Below are 8,317 nucleotides of genomic sequence, written 5' to 3'. Positions count from 1 at the left end.
TAGTTTGTCAGTGTAGTCCAATTGGGTCATAAGTTTATCATGAATGACCATAGGACTGGGAAGGCCTTTGTCCCTCAAAATTGAAATTTGGCCATAAACCTGTCAATGGCCACCTACATGTTATGCCATTTTTCTTCTAAGTTAACCATGAGGTTTCTTTTGGAAAGAACCTTTTTGACTTCCAGGATGGCTTCAGTCCTATCCTCTATACCAAGCTCATTTAGCTCATGTCTGTTCTTGCTATTCAGGAAGTGGATGAGTCGGTTGGCATCCTTTGGAATTTCACCCAATTCTTCCTTTAGTTTTTGGATAGCTCCAGTAGCTACCTTGTTCTGTTTGCTCAAATATAACTTGAATTGATGGCCAAATATCATTGACAGAGTCAATGATATTGGCCTAGAGCATCTCTTTGGTCTCTCCTAGTGGCTTTTGCAGTGTTAAATCTTTTTCTAAGACCTTAATTTTCTCACCCATCCTTAAGGCTTTCTGTGTTTCTTCTCTCTGCTGAATTTGGGAAAGCTTATAGTCAGTTTCTAAGCTTGCCACTTTCTCCTTTAGCCTTTTGAGTTCTTTTGCCTGGATGGACATTTCCTCCAAGGCTTTTACTAACTCTGTTGTTTTCTCTGTAGATTTACCTGCTGTTGTAGACTCAGTTGTGATTGGCAGTGCTATGGTAGGTGGAGCTATTGGTGCTAATGATGCTGCCAAGGTTAAAGGGAATGCAATAGAAATAGTGGGAATGGTAGTCCTAGAAGTGGTGGCCAAGTCACTTTGTTTGGACTGAATCAATGTGTCCAATTCCTTCTCTGTTTCTTTCAATTGGTCATTTAGTTTTAGGACCAAGTCCATAAGCTCTTCCTGTCCCTTTTGTGTTTCCAGGACTTCTGTTGTTTGTGGGTGATGTAATGGTGGAATCTTGAGTTGCTTCTTCAAAGCAGCTATGTCATCATTCTTCTTCTTTATCAAATTTTCAGTGGCCTTTACATCTTTGGGATCGTGTCCCAACTCAATGATTAAGTCCTCTAAGGACTTGATTATGGTATCTTTGGCTTGTGTAGAGGCCTTCTCCAGTTGGAATTGAGCTGATATGTTATTCATGGAATTTTGCAATTGGTGGGTTATGATGGCTTTCCCTGTCAAGGTGGAGTAAATCATCTCCCCTGTCTGCTTGTGCAGCTCGATCTGGTCAATAGGATGAATGTCCTTTGCCAGTACTTCAAAGTCTATCTTCTTGAAGTCTGCTGCTGTTCTTGGTTGCTGAGTAGTGGGTTTCATAAATGTCATCTGCATTTTTCCTTCTTTCACATCATAGGCCGACATAAGCCTTTTCTAATTGGTAGGAGCCATATTTAAGTACTATGCATAGGTTTGGGCTTTTAGCCTCTCATTCCTGGCTTTTATGTCCTTGTACCTTTCTTTGATGTCTTGGTCCCGGTCAGTTGGAATCCTGAATGAGGACACTTCAACACTCTGCTGCCTTTCCAACATCTGAGTGTGTAATGTGGAAGGTTCTAGTGTGCCCCTAGAGGGAGTGGCATACCTGCTTCCTTCTTTTTCTGTGCTGGTGGCCCCAACTGTTTCTTCTGTGAATTCCTATTCAGAGACAAGATTTATCCTTTGCCTTTTAACCATGCTGGTTTCTGCATATGCCTGTGAGGTTGCTCTGCCTGAAGTTGTGGCCTCTTCCCTGTTTCTTTTGAGGTTTTTCTCCTCATTTAGAGGAGTTTGCAAGACTGGGGGAGTACTCATGATGGGCTTTGGTATACCTGTTTGAGTTAACTCTTCTGATAGGTCTAGTTGTTCTGACTCTTCTTGTACTTGGGATTCTTCTTCTACATGTGATTCACTTTGTGCTTGAGATTCTCCTTGTGCTTGTGATCTTGGGCTTGAGATTATTCTTAGACCTGAGATCCTCTGGGCACCTGTAGGAAAGAACCCTCATTAAGCTACTTCTCTAGATCAATTAGAGTATTTTCAGCATCAACTTCAGTGCTATCTCTGTCCACTAAAGTATTCTCCACCCATTCCAATTGATTTGCATATTTTTCTATTTCGGGGATTTGGTGGTGAATGTAGGGAGCCATCTTGTTTTTATGTCTTCTGTTGTATATGAAGTCCAAGGGATCATATCTCCACATGAAGCTCTGTTTTAGTTTAAGTCTCTGAAGGATTTTCTCTGCTTCCTTTCCAGCTTCTCGGCTATTACACACAAACGGGTCTAGTTGATCTTTGATTCTGAACTGAGCCTTCTTTTTGGCTTTAGCAAAATGCACCTCATCTGAATTGATTATATGCCTGTAGTACTCCAGAGCAAATAACCTCATTGGGAGGTATCTAGGAAATTTATATGGGGCCAAATCACAGCCATAGATCCTAATTTTAGTGTGATTTTGGTACAAGTACCAATCTCCCAGTTTGTGTTGTTTTGAAAGCTGCGGGATCCTCCTAATATCTAAACTGATTCTTGGAGGAGGACTTCCTAGTAGCATTGTCACTATAGGATGTACAAAAAGATTTATGAAGTCTGTGTATGGATACGGTGAGTCATGCTTATGGATCAGAGGAGTTCAGAAGATCACTGACCTAGAATGACCTTTCGTATCAAGCTTTTGGAGAGTAAAGGGGAACTTGTCAGCTTGGTAATATAGAAAAAGGTGGTACAAAACTGAGGAATACTTGAATACTCTCTCATTACTCATTCTAAGAAATTGTTCATGCATCCTATCATCTATGAACTTGGCATAATCATACATGACAGCAGGAGGCTGTCCTGGAGTGAAGATGGACATGAAGGCTAAGATGATTTCATCTATATACTCACTGGTGGTGTATCCTAAGACACTAGAAATCATTGCTACAATGTCTTGACCAAATGGGGAAAATATGGTAGCCACATATGGAGGAGGATCTTTTGGGATATGCTTTTCCTCCCTGATGAAGGTTTGAAACATCTCAACAAGTTTTGCAGTGGTAAGCTTGGGGAAACGGTCTAGTAGGTCTCCAATTGAAATAGGGGTTAGATTTTGCCTTGGTTGAAGTTGCAACATTTCATTAATTGATTCAGTAGTGATGGTGAAAAGTACAGTTTGGTTTGGGGACATCACTGCTCTTTGGTTAGGGATGTACTTTGCATGGCAATAATGGACAATTTCTGGAAAGATATGTACCTCAGGGAATTGATAATTGGGCAAATTAGACTTCCAAAGACCTATTTTATCAGCATGGTTTAGGTATTGATCTCTAAATCGGAAGTATAGTTTGATAGGGGATTTAAGGACAGAGTTGTCCTTGATTTGGAAATCTTTATTAGCAAGGGGACGGTGGTCCAAGTCCAGGTGAGGAGTGGAAATTGGTTTGACATCCATGGCAATTGGGGCAGCGATTCTTAGTTCTTGTGGATTTAAGAATGGGGGAGGTAAATTGTCATTCTTTAGGGCAAAGGTGGTTCAATTCCAGGTGGGTTTTAGTTACTAGAGTTTCCCTTTAATTCCAATTAAGAAGGCTCTAAAATTTACAGGGTTTTCAGCGAATTATGGTTTAAATACCTAGAATTTGAAGAAAACTAGGTTTGAACTAGGTAACTGGCGACTGTGAACGAGCGGAAAAGCTTCAAGCAGGTTGGAAGGAAATCTGGGAGTTGTCTGGCGTCTTCAGGGTTCAATTGTACGTGGGTTGACAACTTGGACATTCACAGACATGTGCATGGAAGTTTACAGTTAAAAAAATGATAAAAACAATGATTTGGGGATTTTTTGGATTTATGCGCGAAAAGTCAATTTGGCCGGTACGGGTGAACAGTAGCCATTTGTCACTTAGCGGGGTGAATAGTGGCTATTTTGGCGTGCAGCGGGCTAGTGGTAAGTGGTTTGCTTTGCACAGATTTTGGGTGCTTGGCGGTATTGGGGGGAGGCTGCCCAATTCCATTCATTGAGTGCCACGTCGCCTCGGGGGCCCAGCGGAAAACAACCCATTTCGAGCGGGTAACGTTGGTATTTTGGGCCCTTCCAAAATCAACACGGGCCGTAAGATGGGGAGGGGAGAGATCGTGTGGTGGTCGGGCTATGGAGTTGCGTGGAAGGTAATGGGGGGCCCGACGGGTGTCTAACCGCGATGGTTTAGGTTTAATGCGTGATTAAGGCATCAGGCGGGATTTAATTAGGTTTTTTAACCAACTTGATCGAGGATCTATTAGTTAGTGGGTCTGGGGTAGAAAATATTAGTTTATATAATTAAATTGGGAAGGGATTAATTAATATTGTGGGAGTTCGTATATATATGAGAAACGCGTTTTCATTAGGGATTTAGTAAATAAATTAGTAATTTAGTTAAATGAGCGGAAGGGGCACCATACCATAAGAATATGATTTTCATGTTTTATTGCTTTCCGATAATCACATAAAGACTTAGGATATAGTGTTTTTATGGATTTTTGATATGAAAATGAGTTATGTGGGGGGAACAAGTACTTATCCTAGGTAAAAGTGATCTAACATTAGGAACAAGGTATTATTAGGAAAAATGAATGAACTGAAGGGGGGAATGAATGTTTATGAGAAGGTTTTAGTACTTATTGCTTATAAGTCATTGAGTCGAGGGTCCGGTCCCTCCAAAAGTTAGAGAAATGCTCTGAGCCTCTTTGACTTAGGGTTTTTAAGTACTTTGAATTTTATTGTGGGAAATTAGTTAAGTAAAAGGTGAAATGAATGAGGGAAATTAATTAATTGACTTTGATATCCATCTGCATGCTTAAGTGTCCATTCACATTTGAAATACATGTTGAAAGATGATAAGTGTGCTTTTGTCTAATCAATCATCAAAATTCTACAACCTTTCTACTACTTACCCACCTACTCATCCTACCATTTTTACTTCTCTTTATTAGGGTGAATTTGAGCTAGGAAACCCTTATCAAACATTTTTCTTTTCTTTACAACAGTAAACTAACTAAACCTAACCTTATTACATCTAAGGGCTCAGATTAAACAATTGAGCTCCTTTTATTTACTCTACCTATCTAATTATCTGCCAAGATTAAACAGTTTGGTCAGATATTATTCTCTATCTATAGACATGAAATTGAAAATATGAAATAGCCAAGTTTAAACATTTTGACTATCATGGAATGTGGCAAAGATTACAAACTGCACACAATAATTTATTTTGCACAAAAAGTAAATAGTAGTGGCATTTTGACTTGCACACTTTCATGGTATTTTCTTTTCTTTGGGTTCATATTTTACATCTTTTTTGACCTTTTTATTCTTTTTGTCATTTGATTATTCTTCTAGGACATACCCTCTTTAAATTTTTTAATTTTTTGAATATGTAAAACATTTGCAGAGAGCAAAGGTATGTACATATTATAGGTTTAATATCAACCATTCAAAAATTATGACTCCTATTGGTATAGGAACCTAGCAGTGGCTCCACTTGGGGATGGTATTTCTTGGTGAAATGTCAAGAACTTTGTAGACCAATTGCCTTCTGAATTGCTGTGATGTTACTCTGCAACTTCCCTTTTAAAATTTCTACATTATTTCTATTTATGACAATAAAACTTTTGAGGCTTAGGGCCTTCACTTCGACCTTAAACTTCAAAAAAGCACTATCCAATCCACTCGAGACAAATGATTAGTGAAATCAGAATATGTACAAATTATTAGTGAAATCAGTAACTAGGCTTAATGTAGTGTTTAAGCATTTGAGCATTAACAGGTCCTCCTTCTGCTTCTGTGCCATCCATTTCCTTAAGGAAGAAAGCATTATTACCTCTGAAAGCATAGATGATATATGGGCCTTTCCATAGGAAATCAAATTTCCCATGTTTACCTTTATCCTCTCTTCTTGAGTCCCATTTTAAAACTTTGTCTCCTAGGTAGAAATCTTCTGCCTTAGTTCTTTTATCAAAAGCCTTCTTGATTCTTTCCTGCACAACGTGAGATCTGATGTACACTTCTTCCTTGGTTTGCTGTAAATGAATTGTTTGGTTGATTCTCCTTTGGATGTCATTTGTTTCAACCTGCAACTCTTGGAGTAGCTTCATCACTAGTGTTCCCAAAGAATATGGGAAAACAACCTCCATTCCATAAAATAATTGATAAGGACTGGTACCAATGGATTTCTTTGTGGTTAGACTATCTGCCCATAAGGCATTTACTAGCTTTTTGTTGCATGTCTTTTTATTATCCTCCAACAATTTTTTGATGATATTCACTAAACTCTTGTTTGAGGACTCTGCTAGTCCATTTCCTTGAGGGTAATAAGCTGTGGAGTGACCCAGGGTTATATGATACTTATTACAAAAAACAATCATTCTTTTAGATTTGAAAGCTACTGCATTATCAGTGATGATCTTGGTTGGGCACCCAAATCTAGATAGGATGTTGGACTCCAAGAAGGTTATTATAACAGTATCAGTGGCTTGCCTTGATGGTATGGCTTCTATCCATTTGGTAAAGTAATCTGTAGCAGTGAGGATCCATTTGTGTTGGGTAGAGGAAGGTGGGTGGATTTCACCAATGAAGTCAAGACCCCATTGTTGAAAAGGTGCTTCAACAGAGATTGATTTTAGGGGCAAGGGTAAAAGCTTTTTCTTTCCTTCAAAAATTAGACATTTATGACATGAGGTTACAAATTTCTTTATATCAGAAAACAAAGTGGGCCAATAGAAATCTGCTTTAAGAATCTTGTTAACAGTTATTTTCCAGTAAAGATGTCCTCCACAGTCACCTGCATGAAACTCTTGTAACACCTTGTCAGATTCTTCTTTTAATAAACAATTAAGAAGGATACCTTCATGATTCCTCCAAAACAAAGCATTGTCAATTATGCAAAATTTTAAAAATTTCATTTTAAAAAATCTGCTTTTGGTCCTGGATAATTCAGGAGGAGCTTGTAGATTTTGTAAAACATATATGATGTTAGCATACCATGGTGATTCAATAAAGGCCTGGTTGATTGGTGGAGTTGCCATCTCCTCTCCATTATCCATTTCTGCAATAAAATTTATATCTAAGGCCTGACAGATCGATTCAGCCATGAGCTTGGCTAAACCTTGGCCTTTGATTAGCTTTGTTGGTTTGATTTCTAGGTCATATTCTAAAATAGTAGCAATCCACTTCCCTCTCTTTCCATCTGGACCATCCTGAGTTAGGATATCTTTGACTACTGCATTGCGGAAATAGGCTATTACATGAGAATATAAAATGTAAACTCTAAAATCTTTGATAGCTTTGACCAAAGCAAAAGCCTGCTTTTCCATTATATTGTATTTTAGAGGGGCACCTCTCAAGGCTTTGCTAAAAAAGGCAATAGGTTGTTCATAACCCTAATCATTCTTCTGCAGCAGGACTGCAGCAATTGTATGTTCTGAGGGAAAGCAAAATATAATGAAATCCCTATCGAACTTTGGACTGACCAAAACTGGTGTTTTTGTTAAGGCTAGCTTAATATCTTCAAAGGATCTCTTAGCTTCAATGGTCCATTTTATGGTCGAATATTTCTTCAACATGTTATTCAATGATCTAATTAATTCTGCTAAGTTAGAAATAAATCTCCTAAGAAAGTTGATTTTTCCTAAAAAAGCTTGTAATTCTTTGATGCTCCTAGGATGTTGTATTTGTAAGATGGCCTCAATTCTTGCAGGATCTATTCGGATACCATCTTTACAGATTATGTGGCCTAACAATTTTCCCTCTTCTAACCCAAATAAAGATTTTTTAGGATTCAAAGAAATTCCATACTTCCTACGCTTGATGAAGACCTGCCTTAGATGATTTAAGTGTTGTTTGTCAGATTTTGAGAATACAGTGATATCATCTAAGTATATGAATAGGAAGTCATGAATTTCCTTAGCAAAAGCTATGTCCATGGCTCTTTGGAAAGTAGCCCCTGCATTCTTTAATCCAAAAGGCATCTTCACATACATCAATGTGCCCCAAGGAGTAGTGAATGCTATTTTAGCCTGGTCATTTGGGTGAACTAAAATCTAATTATAACCAGAAAACCCATCCAATAATGAGATTCTGGTGGACCCTACTACCCTTTGTAAGATGTGATCCATTTTAGGAAAATGGTAATTGTCTTTAAGTGAAACTTTATTAAGATTCCTGAGATCAACACAAAATATAATCTCACTAGTCTTTTTCCTTGTGGGCATCAAATTTGAAACCCAATCAGAGAATCTAATTAGTGCTATTATCTTGGCTTCATACATCCTTTTGATTTTATTTTCAATAGAAGGCAATAGGATGGGATTAATCCTCCTAAGATTTTGTCCGAAAGGTTTCTGATTTTATTTTATGGGGATGGTGTGTTG

This window comes from Pinus tabuliformis, chromosome 6 (assembly GCF_031772625.1).
Source record: "Pinus tabuliformis cultivar Carrire ecotype Pingquan chromosome 6, CPIR1, whole genome shotgun sequence".
Lineage (NCBI taxonomy): Eukaryota > Viridiplantae > Streptophyta > Pinopsida > Pinales > Pinaceae > Pinus > Pinus tabuliformis.
Note: the sequence above shows the minus strand (reverse complement) of the source record.